Source organism: Oncorhynchus keta, unplaced genomic scaffold, assembly GCF_023373465.1.
Source record: "Oncorhynchus keta strain PuntledgeMale-10-30-2019 unplaced genomic scaffold, Oket_V2 Un_contig_2177_pilon_pilon, whole genome shotgun sequence".
Classification (NCBI taxonomy): domain Eukaryota; kingdom Metazoa; phylum Chordata; class Actinopteri; order Salmoniformes; family Salmonidae; genus Oncorhynchus; species Oncorhynchus keta.
In genome coordinates this window covers 22,682-47,120 of record NW_026282598.1, presented here as the reverse complement: position 1 = coordinate 47,120, position 24,439 = coordinate 22,682, and the positions used below count along the sequence as shown (strand labels likewise).

At 38.8% G+C, this 24,439-nt stretch overlaps 1 pseudogene; it reads left to right on the top strand.

Moving 5' to 3' along the window:
- Positions 1 to 24,439, top strand: part of LOC127921222 (sodium/glucose cotransporter 5-like) — a 90,087-nt pseudogene that overhangs the window by 53,214 nt on the left and 12,434 nt on the right.

The following is a 24,439-nucleotide window of genomic DNA, read 5'->3' as shown; positions in this document are numbered from 1 at the left end:
AGAGAGAGAACCCAGAAACACTATTACCCCGCCTCATGTGTCGTGGCTAGAAGGTATCCAGCTTTAGTCAGAATTGACTTTTTTGTAGCCTCGATCACACCGACAGTGTTTTACATTTTGGTTAACCAGAAGTACATTCATTTCCAATGGAACGAGGGGTTATAATTGTGTATAATAATCATATACATTTAAAACCAGGGTAATAATAATGGTGTGTTTTGCACCTGTGTTTTAGGGTATTCACCCATGTTTGGACCTGGTACTTTGTTAAAGACATTAAAGCTTTTCTCCCGTTTACTCTGCTCTCTGCTTTTGACGCACTCACCCACCGTTACACGTCGTTCAGGCATATCTTGGGGTGGTAAAATCAGAGTGTACCAATTGATCTCTGAGATTTCTGCCCCGGGAGAATACCACCAAGGGAAGGTCCGAAAACACATTACCGAGACTGTCATCGGATTTTAGAATGTGCCAATGTTTGTGAACATTTCCCTTCATTTGTTCAGAGCACTTTGAATAGCGGATAGTTAGAATACAAGAATGAGTCTTTTTGAATAGCGGAGTAGTTAGAATACAAGAATGAGTCTTTTTGAATAGCGGGTAGTTAGAATACAAGAATGAGTCTTTTTGAATAGCGAGTAGTTAGAATACAAGAATGAGTCTTTTTGAATAGCGAGTAGTTAGAATACAAGAATGAGTCTTTTTGAATAGCGAGTAGTTAGAACACAAGAATGAGTCTTTTTGAATAGCGAGTAGTTAGAATACAAGAATGAGTCTTTTTGAATAGCGGATAGTTAGAATACAAGAATGAGTCTCTTTGAATAGCGGGTAGTTAGAATACAAGAATGAGTCTTTTTGAATAGCGAGTAGTTAGAATACAAGAATGAGTCTTTTTGAATAGCGAGTAGTTAGAACACAAGAATGAGTCTCTTTGAATAGCGAAGTTAGAATACAAGAATGAGTCTTTTTGAATAGCGGATAGTTAGAACACAAGAATGAGTCTTTTTGAATAGCGGGTAGTTAGAATACAAGAATGAGTCTTTTTCTTTGAATAGCGAGTAGTTAGAATACAATAATTAGAATACAAGAATGAGTCTCTTTGAATAGCGAGTAGTTAGGAATACAGATAGAATACAAGAATGAGTCTCTTTGAATAGCTAGTTAGAATACAATAATTAGTCTTTTGAATAGCGAGTAGTTAGAATACAAGAATGAGTCTCTTTGAATAGCGAGTAGTTAGAATACAATAATTAGTCTTTTTTGAATAGCGAGTAGTCTTTTGAATAGAATTAGAACACAAGAATGAGTCGAATAGTAGTTAGAATACAAGAATGAGTCTTTTTGAATAGAGTAGTTAGAATACAATAATTAGTCTTTTTGAATAGCGAAGTTAGAATACAAGAATGAGTCTTTTTGAATAGCGAGTAGTTAGAATACAAGAATGAGTCTTTTGAATAGCGGATAGTTAGAATACAAGAATGAGTCTTTTTGAATAGCGAGTAGTTAGAATACAAGAATGAGTCTTTTTGAATAGCGAGTAGTTAGAATACAAGAATGAGTCTCTTTGAATAGCGAGTAGTTAGAATACAAGAATGAGTCTTTTTGAATAGCGAGTAGTTAGAATACAAGAATGAGTCTTTTTGAATAGCGAGTAGTTAGAATACAAGAATGAGTCTTTTTGAATAGCGAGTAGTTAGAATACAAGAATGAGTCTTTTTGAATAGCGAGTAGTTAGAATACAAGAATGAGTCTTTTTGAATAGCGGGTAGTTAGAATACAAGAATGAGTCTTTTTGAATAGCGAGTTTAGAATACAAGAATGAGTCTCTTTGAATAGCGAGTAGTTAGAATACAAGAATGAGTCTTTTGAATAGCCCAAGAATGAGTCTTTTTGAATAGCCAAGAATGAGTCTTTTGAATAGCGAGTAGTTAGAATACAAGAATGAGTCTCTTTGAATAGCGTAGTTAGAACACAAGAATGAGTCTCTTTGAATAGCGAGTTTAGAACACAAGAATGAGTCTTTTTGAATAGCGAGTCACAAGAATGAGTCTCTTTTTAGTTAGAACACAAGAATGAGTCTCTTTGAGAACACAAGAATGAGTCTTTTTTGAGCGAGTAGTTGGAATGAGTCTCTTTGAATAGCTTAGCAGTTAGAACACAAGAATGAGTCTTTTGAATAGCAGGAACACAAGAATGAGTATTTTTGCGAGACTTAAACAAGGTCATGACTGAACTTGTAGCCCCTCTCCTTGAACTTTCAGCCCAGCCATATTTCTGTCGAAATCTGATTGTCTGATTGTTAGAACACAAGAATGCAAATTCTTTTTGATTCACAGAATTGGCCGTAGGGCAAACTATTTTTCAAGGGGAAGCTGGTGACAACTATCAGCCCCCAATAAACTGTTACGATCAGTGTATAAAACATTATCTTCGATCAGAAGATCAAGGAAACTGATTTGACGTGTGTCAGATTGCATAGTAAATCTCAAATGTTCAGAACAGGAGTTAAGAAAAGCATGGAACGCCTGGAGCTGTTTGGCATCACAAAAATATCATCAACATACAGTTTCCAAATAATGATTGATGTGAGGCAAGAAACATTTTAGAGAGATAGACTGTTTCTCCATGTAAACCACATTACAAATTAGCATAGTTAGGAGCCATGGGGAATCCCATAGCAGTACCCTTCGCCTGAATAAAGAAATCATGCAGAAACATGAAATAGTTATGAGTGAGTACAACTTCAGCCAAAGTGATAATGCAGGGACTGGAAGGTAGTTCATTAGGTTCACGTTGCAGAAGAAAAATGTATAACGACTCAACATCAAAAGTAACTAACAAGGTATTCTCAGGGAGAGGATCAAGAGATTCAACGATAGAGATCATACTGCTGGTGTCCTTTAGGAGGGAGCTGTTCTGAGATCATACTGCTGGTGTCCTTTAGGAGGGAGCTGGTCTGAGACCATACTGCTGGTGTCCTTTAGGAGGGGAGCTGTTCTGAGATCATACTGCTGGTGTCCTTTAGGAGGGGAGCTGTTCTGAGACCATACTGCTGGTGTCCTTTAGGAGGGGAGCTGTTCTGAGACCATACTGCTGGTTTCCTTTAGGAGGAGCTGTTCTGAGACCATACTGCTGGTGTCCTTTAGGAGGAGCTGGTCTGAGACCATACTGCTGGTGTCCTTTAGGAGGGGAGCTGTTCTGAGACCATACTGCTGGTGTCCTTTAGGAGGGAGCTGTTCTGAGATACTGCTGGTGTCCTTTAGGAGGGGAGCTGTTCTGAGACCATACTGCTGGTGTCCTTTAGGAGGGGAGCTGGTCTGAGACCATACTGCTGGTGTCCTTTAGGAGGGAGCTGTTCTGAGATCATACTGCTGGTGTCATTTAGGAGGAGCTGTTCTGAGACCATACTGCTGGTGTCCTTTACAAAGGAGGGAGCTGTTCTGAGACCATACTGCTGGTGTCCTTTAGGAGGGAGCTGTTCTGAGATCATACTGCTGGTGTCCTTTAGGAGGGGAGCTGTTCTGAGACCATACTGCTGGTGTCCTTTAGGAGGGGAGCTGTTCTGAGACCATACTGCTGGTGTCCTTTAGGAGGGGAGCTGTTCTGAGACCATACTGCTGGTGTCCTTTAGGAGGGGAGCTGTTCTGAGACCATACTGCTGGTGTCCTTTAGGAGGGGAGCTGTTCTGAGACCATACTGCTGGTGTCCTTTACAAAGGAGGGGAGCTGTTCTGAGATCATACTGCTGGTGTCCTTTAGAAGGGGAGCTGTTCTGAGATCATACTGCTGGTGTCCTTTAGGAGGGGAGCTGTTCTGAGACCATACTGCTGGTGTCCTTTACAAAGGAGGGGAGCTGTTATGCGAGTGGTCTAATAAAAAAGTAAACAAAAGTAGATACAGGGGCCGGTACTGCATCAAAGCCTAATAGGGCGCCCCCTGGAGGTGAAAATCATAGACATTATAACCAGGGTAATAATGGTGTGTAATAATCATAGACATTATAACCAGGGTAATAATGGTGTGTAATAATCATAGACATTATAACCAGGGTAATAATGGTGTGTAATAATCATAGACATTATAACCAGGGTAATAATGGTGTGTAATAATCATAGACATTATAACCAGGGTAATAATGGTGTGTAATAATCATAGACATTATAACCAGGGTAATAATGGTGTGTAATAATCATAGACATTATAACCAGGGTAATAATGGTGTGTAATAATCCTAGACATTATAACCAGGGTAATAATGGTGTGTAATAATCATAGACATTATAACCAGGGTAATAATAATGGTGTGTAATAATCATAGACATTATAACCAGGGTAATAATGGTGTGTAATAATCATAGACATTATAACCAGGGTAATAATAATGGTGTGTAATAATCATAGACATTATAACCAGGGTAATAATGGTGTGTAATAATCATAGACATTATAACCAGGGTAATAATGGTGTGTAATAATCATAGACATTATAACCAGGGTAATAATGGTGTGTAATAATCATAGACATTATAACCAGGGTAATAATGGTGTGTAATAATCATAGACATTATAACCAGGGTAATAATGGTGTGTAATAATCATAGACATTATAACCAGGGTAATAATAATGGTGTGTAATAATCCTAGACATTATAACCAGGGTAATAATGGTGTGTAATAATCATAGACATTATAACCAGGGTAATAATGGTGTGTAATAATCATAGACATTATAACCAGGGTAATAATGGTGTAATAATCATAGACATTATAACCAGGGTAATAATGGTGTGTAATAATCATAGACATTATAACCAGGGTAATAATGTTGTGTGTAATAATCCTAGACATTATAACCAGGGTAATAATGGTGTGTAATAATCATAGACATTATAACCAGGGTAATAATGGTGTGTAATAATGGTGTGTAATAATCATAGACATTATAACCAGGGTAATAATGGTGTGTAATAATGGTGTGTAATAATCATAGACATTATAACCAGGGTAATAATGGTGTGTAATAATCATAGACATTATAACCAGGGTAATAATAATGGTGTGTAATAATAATAGACATTATAACCAGGGTAATAATGGTGTGTAATAATCCTAGACATTATAACCAGGGTAATAATGGTGTGTAATAATCATAGACATTATAACCAGGTAATAATAATTGTGTGTAATAATCATAGACATTATAACCAGGGTAATAATGGTGTGTAATAATCTAGACATTATAACCAGGGTAATAATGGTGTGTAATAATCATAGACATTATAACCAGGGTAATAATGGTGTGTAATAATCATAGACATTATAACCAGGGTAATAATGGTGTGTAATAATCATAGACATTATAACCAGGGTAATAATGGTGTGTAATAATCATAGACATTATAACCAGGGTAATAATGGTGTAATAATCATAGACATTATAACCAGGGTAATAATGGTGTGTAATAATCATAGACATTATAACCAGGGTAATAATAATGGTGTGTAATAATCATAGACATTATAACCAGGGTAATAATGGTGTGTAATAATCCTAGACATTATAACCAGGGTAATAATGGTGTGTAATAATCCTAGACATTATAACCAGGGTAATAATGGTGTGTAATAATCATAGACATTATAACCAGGGTAATAATGGTGTGTGTAATAATCATAGACATTATAACCAGGGTAATAATGGTGTGTAATAATCATAGACATTATAACCAGGGTAATAATGGTGTGTAATAATCATAGACATTATAACCAGGGTAATAATGGTGTGTAATAATCATAGACATTATAACCAGGGTAATAATGGTGTGTGTAATAATCCTAGACATTAAAACCAGGGTAATAACTGTGTGTTCCAGACTCGGTGGGGTGTGTGGACCCAGAGGAGTGTGTGAGGGTGTGTGGAGCGGAGGTGGGCTGCTCCAACATCGCCTTCCCAAAACTGGTCATCGAACTCATGCCCAGCGGTGAGTGAGTGTGTGTGTGTAATGCTGTATGTGTGTAAACGCCTGGTGTAGATTGTATCTAAAAGCCTGGTGTAGAATGTCTCTGGGTGGTGTAGAATGTCTCTGGGTGGTGTAGAATGTATCAGTCATGTCTCTGGGTGGTGTAGAATGTCTCTGGGTGGTGTAGAATGTCTCTGGGTGGTGTAGAATGTCTCTGGGTGGTGTAGAATGTCTCTGGGTGGTGTAGAATGTATCAGTCATGTCTCTGGGTGATGTAGAATGTATCAGTCATGTCTCTGGGTGGTGTAGAATGTATCAGTCATGTCTCTGGGTGGTGTAGAATGTATCAGTCATGTCTCTGGGTGGTGTAGAATGTCTCTGGGTGGTGTAGAATGTCCCTGGGTGGTGTCGAATGTCTCTGGGTGGTGTAGAATGTATCCGTCATGTCTCTGGGTGGTGTAGAATGTCTCTGGGTGGTGTAGAATGTCTCTGGGTGGTGTAGAATGTCTCTGGGTGGTGTAGAATGTCTCTGGGTGGTGTAGAATGTATCAGTCATGTCTCTGGGTGGTGTAGAATGTCTCAGTCATGTCTCTGGGTGGTGTAGAATGTCTCTGGGTGGTGTAGAATGTCTCTGGGTGGTGTAGAATGTCTCTGGGTGGTGTAGAATGTATCAGTCATGTCTCTGGGTGGTGTAGAATATATCAGTCATGTCTCTGGGTGGTGTAGAATGTATCAGTCATGTCTCTGGGTGGTGTAGAATGTATCAGTCATGTCTCTGGGTGGTGTAGAATGTATCAGTCATGTCTCTGGGTGGTGTAGAATGTATCAGTCATGTCTCTGGGTGGTGTAGAATGTATCAGTCATGTCTCTGGGTGGTGTAGAATGTCTCTGGGTGGTGTAGAATGTATCAGTCATGTCTCTGGGTGGTGTAGAATGTATCAGTCATGTCTCTGGGTGGTGTAGAATGTATCAGTCATGTCTCTGGGTGGTGTAGAATGTATCAGTCAGTCATGTCTCTGGGTGGTGTAGAATATATCAGTCATGTCTCTGGGTGGTGTAGAATATATCAGTCATGTCTCTGGGTGGTGTAGAATGTCTCTGGGTGGTGTAGAATGTCTCTGGGTGGTGTAGAATGTCTCTGGGTGGTGTAGAATATATCAGTCATGTCTCTGGGTGGTGTAGAATATATCAGTCATGTCTCTGGGTGGTGTAGAATGTCTCTGGGTGGTGTAGAATATATCAGTCATGTCTCTGGGTGGTGTAGAATGTATCAGTCATGTCTCTGGGTGGTGTAGAATGTCTCTGGGTGGTGTAGAATGTATCAGTCATGTCTCTGGGTGGTGTAGAATGTCTCTGGGTGGTGTAGAATGTATCAGTCATGTCTCTGGGTGGTGTAGAATGTCTCTGGGTGGTGTAGAATATATCAGTCATGTCTCTGGGTGGTGTAGAATGTATCCGTCATGTCTCTGGGTGGTGTAGAATGTCTCATGTCTGGGTGGTGTAGAATGTATCAGGCATGTCTCTGGGTGGTGTAGAATGTCTCTGGGTGGTGTAGATTGTATCCGTCATGTCTCTGGGTGGTGTAGAATGTCTCTGGGTGGTGTAGAATGTATCAGTCATGTCTCTGGGTGGTGTAGAATGTATCAGTCATGTCTCTGGGTGGTGTAGAATGTATCAGTCATGTCTCTGGGTGGTGTAGAATATATCAGTCATGTCTCTGGGTGGTGTAGAATGTATCAGTCATGTCTCTGGGTGGTGTAGAATGTATCCGTCATGTCTCTGGGTGGTGTAGAATGTATCAGTCATGTCTCTGGGTGGTGTAGAATGTCTCTGGGTGGTGTAGAATGTATCAGGCATGTCTCTGGGTGGTGTAGAATGTATCAGTCATGTCTCTGGGTGGTGTAGAATGTATCAGTCATGTTTCTGGGTGGTGTAGAATGTATCAGTCATGTCTCTGGGTGGTGTAGAATATATCAGTCATGTCTCTGGGTGGTGTAGAATGTATCAGTCATGTTTCTGGGTGGTGTAGAATGTCTCTGGGTGGTGTAGAATGTCTCTGGGTGGTGTAGAATGTCTCTGGGTGGTGTAGAATATATCAGTCATGTCTCTGGGTGGTGTAGAATGTATCAGTCATGTCTCTGGGTGGTGTAGAATGTATCAGTCATGTCTCTGGGTGGTGTAGAATGTATCAGTCATGTCTCTGGGTGGTGTAGAATGTATCAGTCATGTCTCTGGGTGGTGTAGAATGTCTCTGGGTGGTGTAGAATGTATCAGTCATGTCTCTGGGTGGTGTAGAATGTCTCTGGGTGGTGTAGAATGTATCAGTCATGTCTCTGGGTGGTGTAGAATGTATCAGTCATGTCTCTGGGTGGTGTAGAATGTCTCTGGGTGGTGTAGAATGTATCAGTCATGTCTCTGGGTGGTGTAGAATGTCTCTGGGTGGTGTAGAATGTATCAGTCATGTCTCTGGGTGGTGTAGAATGTCTCTGGGTGGTGTAGAATGTATCAGTCATGTCTCTGGGTGGTGTAGAATGTATCAGTCATGTCTCTGGGTGGTGTAGAATGTATCAGTCATGTCTCTGGGTGGTGTAGAATGTCTCTGGGTGGTGTAGAATGTATCAGTCATGTCTCTGGGTGGTGTAGAATGTATCCGTCATGTCTCTGGGTGGTGTAGAATGTATCAGTCATGTCTCTGGGTGGTGTAGAATGTCTCTGGGTGGTGTAGAATGTATCAGTCATGTCTCTGGGTGGTGTAGAATGTATCAGTCATGTCTCTGGGTGGTGTAGAATGTATCAGTCATGTTTCTGGGTGGTGTAGAATGTATCAGTCATGTCTCTGGGTGGTGTAGAATGTATCAGTCATGTCTCTGGGTGGTGTAGAATGTATCAGTCATGTCTCTGGGTGGTGTAGAATGTCTCTGGGTGGTGTAGAATGTCTCTGGGTGGTGTAGAATGTCTCTGGGTGGTGTAGAATATATCAGTCATGTCTCTGGGTGGTGTAGAATATATCAGTCATGTCTCTGGGTGGTGTAGATTGTATCAGTCATGTCTCTGGGTGGTGTAGAATGTATCAGTCATGTCTCTGGGTGGTGTAGAATATATCAGTCATGTCTCTGGGTGGTGTAGAATGTATCAGTCATGTCTCTGGGTGGTGTAGAATGTATCAGTCATGTCTCTGGGTGGTGTAGAATGTCTCTGGGTGGTGTAGAATGTCTCTGGGTGGTGTAGAATGTCTCTGGGTGGTGTGGAATGTATCAGTCATGTCTCTGGGTGGTGTAGAATGTATCAGTCATGTCTCTGGGTGGTGTAGAATGTATCAGTCATGTCCCTGGGTGGTGTAGAATGTATCAGTCATGTCTCTGGGTGGTGTAGAATGTATCAGTCATGTCTCTGGGTGGTGTAGAATATATCAGTCATGTCTCTGGGTGGTGTAGAATATATCAGTCATGTCTCTGGGTGGTGTAGAATGTATCAGTCATGTCTCTGGGTGGTGTAGAATGTATCAGTCATGTCTCTGGGTGGTGTGGAATGTATCAGTCATGTCTCTGGGTGGTGTAGAATGTATCCGTCATGTCTCTGGGTGGTGTAGAATGTCTCTGGGTGGTGTAGAATGTCTCTGGGTGGTGTAGAATGTCTCTGGGTGGTGTGGAATGTATCAGTCATGTCTCTGGGTGGTGTAGAATGTATCAGTCATGTCTCTGGGTGGTGTAGAATGTATCAGTCATGTCCCTGGGTGGTGTAGAATGTATCAGTCATGTCTCTGGGTGGTGTAGAATGTATCAGTCATGTCTCTGGGTGGTGTAGAATATATCAGTCATGTCTCTGGGTGGTGTAGAATATATCAGTCATGTCTCTGGGTGGTGTAGAATGTATCAGTCATGTCTCTGGGTGGTGTAGAATATATCAGTCATGTCTCTGGGTGGTGTAGTATATATCAGTCATGTCTCTGGGTGGTGTAGAATATATCAGTCATGTCTCTGGGTGGTGTAGAATGTATCAGTCATGTCTCTGGGTGGTGTAGAATATATCAGTCATGTCTCTGGGTGGTGTAGAATGTATCAGTCATGTCTCTGGGTGGTGTAGAATGTATCAGTCATGTCTCTGGGTGGTGTAGAATGTATCAGTCATGTCTCTGGGTGGTGTAGAATGTATCAGTCATCAGTCATTGGAATAGACAATACCATGGGGTTGGCTTGGAATAGACAATACCATGGGGTTGGATTGGAATAGACAATACCATGGGGTTGGATTGGAATAGACAATACCATGGGGTTGGATTGGAATAGACAATACCATGGGGTTGGATTGGAATAGACAATACCATGGGGTTGGCTTGGAATAGACAATACCATGGGGTTGGCTTGGAATAGACAATACCATGGGGTTGGCTTGGAATAGACAATACCATGGGGTTGGATTGGAATAGACAATACCATGGGGTTGGCTTGGAATAGACAATACCATGGGGTTGGATTGGAATAGACAATACCATGGGGTTGGATTGGAATAGACAATACCATGGGGTTGGGTTGGAATAGACAATACCATGGGGTTGGATTGGAATAGACAATACCATGGGGTTGGCTTGGAATAGACAATACCATGGGGTTGGATTGGAATAGACAATAACATGGGGTTGGCTTGGAATAGACAATACCATGGGGTTGGCTTGGAATAGACAATACCATGGGGTTGGATTGGAATAGACAATACCATGGGGTTGGATTGGAATAGACAATACCATGGGGTTGGATTGGAATAGACAATACCATGGGGTTGGATTGGAATAGACAATACCATGGGGTTGGCTTGGATTGGAATAGACAATACCATGGGGTTGGATTGGAATAGACAATACCATGGGGTTGGATTGGAATAGACAATACCATGGGGTTGGCTTGGAATAGACAATACCATGGGGTTGGATTGGAATAGACAATACCATGGGGTTGGCTTGGAATAGACAATACCATGGGGTTGAATTGGAATAGACAATACCATGGGGTTGGCTTGGAATAGACAATACCATGGGGTTGAATTGGAATAGACAATACCATGGGGTTGGCTTGGAATAGACAATACCATGGGGTTGGCTTGGAATAGACAATACCATGGGGTTGGATTGGAATAGACAATACCATGGGGTTGGATTGGAATAGACAATACCATGGGGTTGGATTGGAATAGACAATACCATGGGGTTGGCTTGATTAGAATAGACAATACCATGGGGTTGGCTTGGAATAGACAATACCATGGGGTTGGATTGGAATAGACAATACCATGGGGTTGGCTTGGAATAGACAATACCATGGGGTTGGCTTGGAATAGACAATACCATGGGGTTGGATTGGAATAGACAATACCATGGGGTTGGCTTGGAATAGACAATACCATGGGGTTGGCTTGGAATAGACAATACCATGGGGTTGGATTGGAATAGACAATACCATGGGGTTGGATTGGAATAGACAATACCATGGGGTTGGCTTGGAATAGACAATACCATGGGGTTGGATTGGAATAGACAATACCATGGGGTTGGATTGGAATAGACAATACCATGGGGTTGGCTTGGAAAGACAATACCATGGGGTTGGCTTGGAATAGACAATACCATGGGGTTGGCTTGGAATAGACAATACCATGGGGTTGGATTGGAATAGACAATACCATGGGGTTGGCTTGGAATAGACAATACCGTGGGGTTGGCTTGGAATAGACAATACCATGGGGTTGGATTGGAATAGACAATACCATGGGGTTGGATGGAATAGACAATACCATGGGGTTGGATTGGAATAGACAATACCATGGGGTTGGCTTGGAATAGACAATACCATGGGGTTGGCTTGGAATAGACAATACCATGGGGTTGGATTGGAATAGACAATACCATGGGGTTGGATTGGAATAGACAATACCATGGGGTTGGATTGGAATAGACAATACCATGGGGTTGGATTGGAATAGACAATACCATGGGGTTGGATTGGATTGGAATAGACAATACCATGGGGTTGGATTGGAATAGACAATACCATGGGGTTGGATTGGAATAGACAATACCATGGGGTTGGCTTGGAATAGACAATACCATGGGGTTGGATTGGAATAGACAATACCATGGGGTTGGATTGGAATAGACAATACCATGGGGTTGGATTGGAATAGACAATACCATGGGGTTGGATTGGAATATACAATACCATGGGGTTGGCTTGAATAGACCATGGGGTTGGCTTGGAATAGACAATACCATGGGGTTGGATTGGAATAGACAATACCATGGGGTTGGATTGGAATAGACAATACCATGGGGTTGGATTGGAATAGACAATACCATGGGGTTGGATTGGAATAGACAATACCATGGGGTTGGATTGGAATAGACAATACCATGGGGTTGGATTGGAATAGACAATACCATGGGGTTGGATTGGAATAGACAATACCATGGGGTTGGATTGGATTGGAATAGACAATACCATGGGGTTGGATTGGAATAGACAATACCATGGGGTTGGATTGGAATAGACAATACCATGGGGTTGGATTGGAATAGACAATACCATGGGGTTGGATTGGATTGGAATAGACAATACCATGGGGTTGGATTGGAATAGACAATACCATGGGGTTGGCTTGGAATAGACAATACCATGGGGTTGGCTTGGAATAGACAATACCATGGGGTTGGATTGGAATAGACAATACCATGGGGTTGGATTGGAATAGACAATACCATGGGGTTGGATTGGAAATAGACAATACCATGGGGTTGGCTTGGAATAGACAATACCATGGGGTTGGCTTGGAATAGACAATACCATGGGGTTGGATTGAATAGACAATACCATGGGGTTGGATTGGAATAGACAATACCATGGGGTTGGATTGGATTGGAATAGACAATACCATGGGGTTGGCTTGGAATAGACAATACCATGGGGTTGGATTGGAATAGACAATACCATGGGGTTGGCTTGGAATAGACAATACCATGGGGTTGGATTGGAATAGACAATACCATGGGGTTGGATTGGAATAGACAATACCATGGGGTTGGATTGGAATAGACAATACCATGGGGTTGGATTGGAATAGACAATACCATGGGGTTGGCTTGGAATAGACAATACCATGGGGTTGGATTGGAATAGACAATACCATGGGGTTGGATTGGAATAGACAATACCATGGGGTTGGATTGGATTGGAATAGACAATACCATGGGGTTGGATTGGAATAGACAATACCATGGGGTTGGATTGGAATAGACAATACCATGGGGTTGGATTGGAATAGACAATACCATGGGGTTGGATTGGAATAGACAATACCATGGGGTTGGATTGGATTGGAATAGACAATACCATGGGGTTGGCTTGGAATAATAGACAATACCATGGGGTTGGATTGGAATAGACAATACCATGGGGTTGGCTTGGATTGGAATAGACAATACCATGGGGTTGGCTTGGATTGGAATAGACAATACCATGGGGTTGGATTGGAATAGACAATACCATGGGGTTGGCTTGGATTGGAATAGACAATACCATGGGGTTGGATTGGAATAGACAATACCATGGGGTTGGATTGGAATAGACAATACCATGGGGTTAGATTGGAATAGACAATACCATGGGGTTGGATTGGAATAGACAATACCATGGGGTTGGCTTGGAATAGACAATACCATGGGGTTGGATTGGAATAGACAATACCATGGGGTTGGATTGGAATAGACAATACCATGGGGTTGGCTTGGAATAGACAATACCATGGGGTTGGATTGGAATAGACAATACCATGGGGTTGGCTTGGAATAGACAATACCATGGGGTTGGATTGGAATAGACAATACCATGGGGTTGGATTGGAAATAGACAATACCATGGGGTTGGCTTGGAATAGACAATACCATGGGGTTGGATTGGAATAGACAATACCATGGGGTTGGATTGGAATAGACAATACCATGGGGTTGGATTGGAATAGACAATACCATGGGGTTGGATTGGAATAGACAATACCATGGGGTTGGATTGGAATAGACAATACCATGGGGTTGGATTGGAATAGACAATACCATGGGGTTGGATTGGAATAGACAATACCATGGGGTTGGATTGGAATAGACAATACCATGGGGTTGGCTTGGAATAGACAATACCATGGGGTTGGATTGGAATAGACAATACCATGGGGTTGGATTGGAATAGACAATACCATGGGGTTGGCTTGTTGGAATAGACAATACCATGGGGTTGGATTGGAATAGACAATACCATGGGGTTGGATTGGAATAGACAATACCATGGGGTTGGATTGAATAGACAATACCATGGGGTTGGATTGGAATAGACAATACCATGGGGTTGGCTTGGATTGGAATAGACAATACCATGGGGTTGGATTGGAATAGACAATACCATGGGGTTGGATTGGAATAGACAATACCATGGGGTTGGATTGGAATAGACAATACCATGGGGTTGGATTGGAATAGACAATACCATGGGGTTGGATTGGAATAGACAATACCATGGGGTTGGATTGGAATAGACAATACCATGGGGTTGGATTGGAATAGACAATACCATGGGGTTGGATTGGAATAGACAATACCATGGGGTTGGCTTGGAATAGACAATACCATGGGGTTGGATTGGAATAGGCAATACCATGGGGTTGGATTGGAATAGACAATACCATGGGGTTGGATTGGAATAGACAATACCATGGGGTTGGATTGGAATAGACAATACCATGGGGTTGGGATTGGAATAGGACAATATTGGAGACAATACCATGGGGTTGGATTGGAATAGACAATACCATGGGGTTGGATTGGAATAGACAATACCATGGGGTTGGATTGGAATAGACAATACCATGGGGTTGGATTGGAATAGACAATACCATGGGGTTGGATTGGAATAGACAATACCATGGGGTTGGATTGGAATAGACAATACCATGGGGTTGGATTGGAATAGACAATACCATGGGGTTGGTTGGAATAGACAATACCATGGGGTTGGCTTGTTGGAATAGACAATACCATGGGGTTGGGGGAATAGACAATACCATGGGGTTGGATTGGAATAGACAATACCATGGGGTTGGATTGGAATAGACAATACCATGGGGTTGGATTGGAATAGACAATACCATGGGGTTGAAATGGAATAGACAATACCATGGGGTTGGATTGGAATAGACAATACCATGGGGTTGGATTGGAATAGACAATACCATGGGGTTGGATTGGAATAGACAATACCATGGGGTTGGATTGGAATAGACAATACCATGGGGTTGGATTGGAATAGACAATACCATGGGGTTGGATTGGAATAGACAATACCATGGGGTTGGATTGGAATAGACAATACCATGGGGTTGGATGGAATAGACAATACCATGGGGTTTGGATTGGAATAGACAATACCATGGGGTTTGGATTGGAATAGACAATACCATGGGGTTGGATTGGAATAGACAATACCATGGGGTTGGATTGGAATAGACAATACCATGGGGTTGGATTGGATTGGAATAGACAATACCATGGGGTTGGATTGGAATAGACAATACCATGGGGTTGGCTTGGTTGGAATAGACAATACCATGGGGTTGGAATTGGAATAGACAATACCATGGGGTTGGCTGGATTGGAATAGACAATACCATGGGGTTGGATTGGAATAGACAATACCATGGGGTTGGATTGGAATAGACAATACCATGGGGTTGGATTGGAATAGACAATACCATGGGGTTGGATTGGAATAGACAATACCATGGGGTTGGATTGGAATAGACAATACCATGGGGTTGGATTGGAATAGACAATACCATGGGGTTGGCTTGGAATAGACAATACCATGGGGTTGGCTTGGAATAGACAATACCATGGGGTTGGGGTTGGAATAGACAATACCATGGGGTTGGATTGGAATAGACAATACCATGGGGTTGGATTGGTCTGCAGACAATACCATGGGGTTGGATTGGAATAGACAATACCATGGGGTTGGATTGGAATAGACAATACCATGGGGTTGGCTTGGAATAGACAATACCATGGGGTTGGATTGGAATAGACAATACCATGGGGTTGGATTGGAATAGACAATACCATGGGGTTGGATTGGAATAGACAATACCATGGGGTTGGAGGAATAGACAATACCATGGGGTTGGATTGGAATAGACAATACCATGGGGTTGGCTTGGAATGAATAGACAATACCATGGGGTTGGATTGGAATAGACAATACCATGGGGTTGGATTGGAATAGACAATACCATGGGGTTGGATTGGAATAGACAATACCATGGGGTTGGATTGGAATAGACAATACCATGGGGTTGGATTGGAATAGACAATACCATGGGGTTGGATTGGAATAGACAATACCATGGGGTTGGATTGGAATAGACAATACCATGGGGTTGGATTGGAATAGACAATACCATGGGGTTGGATTGGAATAGACAATACCATGGGGTTGGATTGGAATAGACAATACCATGGGGTTGGATTGGAATAGACAATACCATGGGGTTGGATTGGAATACCAATACCATGGGGATTGGATTGGAATAGACAATACCATGGGTTGGATTGGAATAGACAATACCATGGGGTTGGATTGGAATAGACAATACCATGGGGTTGGATTGGAATAGACAATACCATGGGGTTGGCTATTGGAATAGACAATACCATGGGGTTGGATTGGAATAGACAATACCATGGGGTTGGCTTGGAATAGACAATACCATGGGGTTGGGGATTAGAATAGACAATACCATGGGGTTGGCTTGGAATAGACAATACCATGGGGTTGGATTGGTTGGAATAGACAATACCATGGGGTTGGATTGGAATAGACAATACCATGGGGTTGGATTGGATTGGAATAGACAATACCATGGGGTTGGATTGGAATAGACAATACCATGGGGTTGGATTGGGATAGACAATACCATGGGGTTGGCTTGGAATAGACAATACCATGGGGTTGGATTGGAATAGACAATACCATGGGGTTGGCTTGGAATAGACAATACCATGGGGTTGGATGGAATAGACAATACCATGGGGTTGGCTTGGAATAGACAATACCATGGGGTTGGTCAGGAATAGACAATACCATGGGGTTGGATTGGAATAGACAATACCATGGGGTTGGCTTGGAATAGACAATACCATGGGGTTGGATTGGAATAGACAATACCATGGGGTTGGCTTGGAATAGACAATACCATGGGGTTGGCTTGGAATAGAATACAATACCATGGGGTTGGCTTGGAATAGACAATACCATGGGGCTGGCTTGGAATGGACAATACCATGGGGTTGGATTGGAATAGACAATACCATGGGGTTGGATTGGAATAGACAATACCATGGGGTTGGATTGGAATAGACAATACCATGGGGTTGGATTGGAATAGACAATACCATGGGGTTGGCTTGGAATAGGTCAATAGAATATATTGAATAGAATAGATTGAAATTCCATGAGGTCTGATGATTACATGTGTGTGTGTGTGTGTGTGTGTGTGTGTGTGTGTGTGTGTGTGTGTGTGTGTGTGTGTGTGTGTGTGTGTGTGTGTGTGGTGTGTGTGTGTGTGTGTAGGTCTGCGGGGGCTGAGTCACAATACCATGGGAGTGATGATGGCGGCCCTGATGTCCATGTTGACCTCTATCTTTAACTCCTCCTCCACGCTCTTCACCATGGACATCTGGAATTGAAGTACCGCTTTGGCCTCGGACCAGAGCTGCTATTGGTCGGCAGGTCAGTCACTCACACAGGAACAGCTGTTATTGGTCGGCAGGTCAGTCACTCATACAGGAACAGCTGTTATTGGTCGGCAGGTCAGTCACTCATACAGGAACAGCTGCTATTGGTCAGCAGGTCAGTCACTCATACAGGAACAGCTGTTATTGGTCGGCAGGTCAGTCACTCATACAGGAACAGCTGCTATTGGTCGGCAGGTCAGTCACTCATACAGGAACAGCTGCTATTGGTCGGCAGGTCAGTCACTCATACAGGAACAGCTGTTATTGGTCGGCAGGTCAGTCACTCATACAGGAACAGCTGCTATTGGTCGGCAGGTCAGTCACTCATACAGGAACAGCTGCTATTGGTCGGCAGGTCAGTCACTCACACAGGAACAGCTGCTATTTAGACGTTTAGGTTCTATTCTTAATAGAGATGATGTCATTGTATACGGTTCCTAAATCTCCACTGTGTGTGTGTGTGTGTGTGTGTGTGTGTGTGTGTGTGTGTGTGTGTGTGTGTGTGTGTGTGTGTGTGTGTGTGTGTGTGTGTGTGATGTAGTACAGTGATTCTGGTGGTGATAAGCGTGGTGTTGATTCCAATCCTGCAGTCGGCCAATAGCGGACAGCTCTACGTTTACATCAATCAGTGACCAGTTACCTGGCTCCACCCGTTACCGCTGTCTTCTCATTGGCTATCTTCTGGACCAGAACCAGCGAGCAGGTAACACACACTTTAGTCAAAGGAAGGACAGTCAGAATCCCTTTTCTTTTGGGTCTGCAGGTCACAAACCCATGACTCTTGGTGTTGCACAGTGGTCTGAGCCACATAGGACATGTAACAGAGTATAGTTAGTCATATAGGAACAGGTTATATACTGGTGTGATCAGAGGTTCTATAGTTAGTCATATAATTAGGGTTATATACTGGTGTGATCAGAGGGTTGTATAGTTAGTTATATAATTAGGGTTATATACTATTGGTATGTATAGTTATATACATTAGGGTTATATACTATAGTATAGTTAGTCATATAATTAGGGTTATATACTATAGTATAGTTAGTTATATAATTAACAGTTATATACTGGTGTGATCAGAGGGTTCTATAGTTAGTTATATAATTAGGGTTATATACTGGTGTTTGTCAGAGGGTTCTATAGTTAGTTATATAATTAGGGTTATATACTGGTGTGATCAGGAACAGTTCTATAGTTAGTCATATAATTAGGGTTATATACTGATGTGATCAGAGGGTTGTATAGTTAGTTATATAATTAGGGTTATATACTATAGTATAGTTAGTCATATAATTAGGGTTATATACTGATGTGATCAGAGGTTGTATAGTTAGTTATATAATTAGGGTTATATACTATAGTATAGTTAGTCATATAATTAGGGTTATATACTGGTGTGGTCAGAGGGTTGTATAGTTAGTTATATAATTAGGGTTATATACTATAGTATAGTTAGTTATATAATTAGGGTTATATACTATAGTATAGTTAGTCATATAATTAGGGTTATATACTGGTGTGATCAGAGGGTTGTATAGTTAGTTATATAATTAGGGTTATATACTGGTGTGATCAGAGGGTTGTATAGTTAGTTATATAATTAGGGTTATATACTATAGTATAGTTAGTTATATAATTAGGGTTATATACTGGTATCCTATAGTTAGTCATATAATTAGGGTTATATAATATAGTATAGTTAGTCATATAATTAGGGTTATATACTATAGTATAGTTAGTCATATAATTAGGGTTATATACTATAGTATAGTTAGTCATATAATTATATACTATAGTATAGTTAGTCATATAATTAGGGTTATATACTTATAGTATAGTTAGTCATATAATTAGGGTTATATACTGGTGTGATAGTATAGTTAGTTATATAATTAGGGTTATATACTGGTGTGATCAGAGGGTTCTATAGTATAGTTAGTTATATAATTAGGGTTATATACTGGTAGTATAGTTAGTCATATAATTAGGGTTATATACTGGTGTGATCAGAGGTTCTATAGTATAGTTATATATATTAGGGTTATATACTAGTATAGTTTAGTCATATAATTAGGGTTATATACTATAGTATAGTTAGTCATATAATTAGGGTTATATACTGGTGTGATCAGAGGTTCTATAGTATAGTTAGTTAGTCATATAATTAGGGTTATATACTGGTGTGATCAGAATTAGGGTTATTCTATAGTATAGTTATATAATTAGGGTTATATACTGGTGTGATCAGTTCTATAGTTAGTCATATAATTAGGGTTATATACTATAGTATAGTTAGTCATATAATTAGGGTTATATATGCTTGAGTTCTATAGTAACAGTTAGGGTTTATATACTGGTGTGATCAGAGGGTTCTATAGTTAGTTATATAATTAGGGTTATATACTGGTGTTATCAGAGGGTTCTATAGTTAGTCATATAATTAGGGTTATATACTATAGTATAGTTATATAATTAGGGTTATATACTACTGGTGTGTTATCAGAGGGTTCTATAGTATAGTTATATAATTAGGGTTATATACTGGTGTGAGGTCATAGGTTGTATACTATAGTATAGTTAGTCATATAATTAGGGTTATATACTGGTGTTATCAGAGGGTATAGTATAGTTAGTCATATAATTAGGGTTATATACTATAGTATAGTTAGTCATATAATTAGGGTTATATACTGGTGTGATCAGAGGGTTCTATAGTATAGTTATATATATTAGGGTTATATACTGGTGTTTGTCGGCAGGTAGTATAGTTAGTCATATAATTAGGGTTATATACTATAGTATAGTTAGTCATATAATTAGGGTTATATACTATAGTATAGTTATATAATTAGGGTTATATACTATAGTATAGTTAGTCATATAATTAGGGTTATATACTATAGTATAGTTAGTTATATAATTAGGGTTATATACTGATGTGATCAGAGGGTTGTATAGTTAGTCATATAATTAGGGTTATATACTATAGTTATATAGTTAGTCATATAATTAGGGTTATATACTATAGTATAGTTATATAATTAGGGTTATATACTATAGTTCTATAGTTAGTCATATAATTAGGGTTATATACTGGTGTGTTATCAGATAATTAGGGTTCTATAGTATAGTTATATAATTAGGGTTATATACTATAGTTATAGTTAGTCATATAATTAGGGTTATATACTGTGATCAGAGGGTTCTATAGTTAGTTATATAATTAGGGTTATATACTATAGTATAGTTAGTCATATAATTAGGGTTATATACTGGGTGGTAGAGGTTCTATAGTATAGTTAGTCATATAATTAGGGTTATATACTATCAGTTCTATAGTTAGTCATATAATTAGGGTTATATACTGGTGTGATAGTATAGTTAGTTATATAATTAGGGTTATACTGGTGTGATCAGAGGTTCTATAGTTAGTCATATAATTAGGGTTATATACTATAGTATAGGTAGTCATATAATTAGGGTTATATACTGGTGTCAGAGGGTTCTATAGTTATCATATAATTAGGTTATATACTATAGTATAGTTATTTATATAATTAGGGTTATATACTGGTGTGATCAGAGGGTTCTTAGTATAGTTAGTTATATAATTAGGGTTATATACTGGTGTGATCAGAGGTTGTATAGTTAGTCATATAATTAGGGTTATATACTGGTGTGATCAGAGGGTTGTATAGTTAGTTATATAATTAGGGTTATATACTATAGTATAGTTAGTTATATAATTAGGGTTATATACTATATCAGAGGGTTGTATAGTTAGTTATATATTAGGGTTATATACTATAGTATAGTTAGTTATATAATTAGGGTATATACTGGTGTGATCAGAGGTTCTATAGTTAGTTATATAATTAGGGTTATATACTATAGTATAGTTAGTCATATAATTAGGGTTATATACTGGTGTGATCAGAGGGTATCTATAGTATAGTTAGTCATATAATTAGGGTTATATACTATATATAGTTAAGTTATATAATTAGGGTTCTATTAGTCATATAATTAGTTATATTATATAAGTTAGTCATAATTAGGGTTATATACTGGTGTGATCAGAGGGTTCTATAGTTAGTTATATAATTAGGGTTATATACTATAGTATAGTTAGTCATATAATTAGGGTTATATACTGGTGTGATCAGAGGGTTCTATAGTATAGTTATATAATTAGGGTTATATACTATAGTATAGTTAGTCATATAATTAGGGTTTTATACTGGTGTGATCAGAGGGTTCTATAGTTAGTGATATAATTAGGGTTATATACTATAGTATAGTTAGTCATATAATTAGGGTTATATACTGGTGTGATCAGAGGGTTCTATAGTATAGTTATATAATTAGGGTTATATACTATAGTATAGTTAGTCATATAATTAGGGTTATATACTGGTGTGATCAGAGGGTTCTATAGTTAGTTATATAATTAGGTTATATACTATAGTATAGTTAGTCATATAATTAGGGTTATATACTGGTGTGATCAGGGTTCTATAGTAGTTATATAATTAGTTAGTCATATAATTAGGGTTACATACTGGTGTGATAGTATAGTTAGTTATATAATTAGGGTTATATACTATAGTATAGTTAGTCATATAATTAGGGTTATATACTGGTATAGTTAGTCATATAATTAGGCTATATACTATAGTATAGTTAGTCATATAATTAGGGTTATATACTATAGTATATAATTAGTTATATAATTAGGGTTATATACTATAGTATAGTTAGTTATCATATAATTAGGGTTATATACTATAGTATAGTTAGTTATATAATTAGGGTTATATACTATAGTATAGTTAGTTATATAATTAGGGTTATATACTGGTGTGATCAGAGGGTTCTATAGTTAGTCATATAATTAGGGTTATATACTATAGTATAGTTAGTCATATAATTAGGGTTATATACTATAGTATAGTTATATAATTAGGTTATATACTATAGTATAGTTAGTCATATAATTAGGGTTATATACTGGTGTGATCAGAGGTTCTATAGTTAGTCATATAATTAGGGTTATATACTATAGTATAGTTAGTCATATAATTAGGGTTATATACTATAGTATAGTTATATAATTAGGGTTATATACTATAGTATAGTTAGTCATATAATTAGGGTTATATACTATAGTATAGTTAGTTATATAATTAGGGTTATATACTGGTGTGATCAGATGGTTCTATAGTTAGTCATATAATTAGGGTTATATACTGGTGTGATCAGAGGGTTCTATAGTAGAGTTAGTCATATAATTAGGGTTATATACTATAGTATAGTTAGTCATATAATTAGGGTTATATACTATAGTATAGTTATTTATATAATTAGGGTTATATACTGGTGTGATCAGAGGGTTCTATAGTTAGTTATATAATTAGGGTTATATACTGGTGTGATCAGAGGGTTGTATAGTTAGTCATATAATTAGGGTTATATACTGGTGTGATCAGAGGTTCTATAGTATAGTTATTATATAATTAGGGTTATATACTATAGTATAGTTAGTCATATAATTAGGGTTATATACTGGTGTGATCAGATGGTTGTATAGTTAGTTATATAATTAGGGTTATATACTGGTGTGATCAGAGGTTCTATAGTATAGTTAGTTATATAATTAGGGTTATATACTATAGTATAGTTAGTCATATAATTATGGTTATATACTGGTGTGATCAGAGGGTTCTATAGTTAGTCATATAATTAGGGTTATATACTGGTGTGATCAGAGGGTTCTATAGTATAGTTAGTTATATAATTAGGGTTATATACTGGTGTGATCAGAGGGTTCTATAGTATAGTTATATAATTAGGGTTATATACTATAGTATAGTTAGTCATATAATTAGGGTTTTATACTGGTGTGATCAGAGGGTTCTATAGTTAGTGATATAATTAGGGTTATATACTATAGTATAGTTAGTCATATAATTAGGGTTATATACTGGTGTGATCAGAGGGTTCTATAGTATAGTTATATAATTAGGGTTATATACTATAGTATAGTTAGTCATATAATTAGGGTTATATACTGGTGTGATCAGAGGGTTCTATAGTTAGTTATATAATTAGGGTAATATACTGGTGTGATCAGAGGGTTCTATAGTATAGTTATATAATTAGGGTTATATACTGGTGTGATCAGAGGGTTCTATAGTATAGTTATATAATTAGGGTTATATACTGGTGTTATCAGAGGGTTGTATAGTTAGTTATATAATTAGGGTTATATACTGGTGTGATCAGAGGTTCTATAGTATAGTTATATAATTAGGGTTATATACTGGTGTTATAGAGGGTTGTATAGTTAGTTATATAATTAGGGTTATATACTGGTGTGATCAGAGGTTGTATAGTTAGTTATATAATTAGGGTTATATACTATAGTATAGTTAGTTATATAATTAGGGTTATATAGTATAGTTAGTCATATAATTAGGGTTATATACTATAGTATAGTTAGTCATATAATTAGGTTATATACTGGTGTGATCAGAGGGTTCTATAGTTAGTCATATAATTAGGGTTATATACTGGTGTGATCAGAGGGTTCTATAGTTAGTTATATAATTAGGGTTATATACTGGTGTGATCAGATGGTTCTATAGTTAGTCATA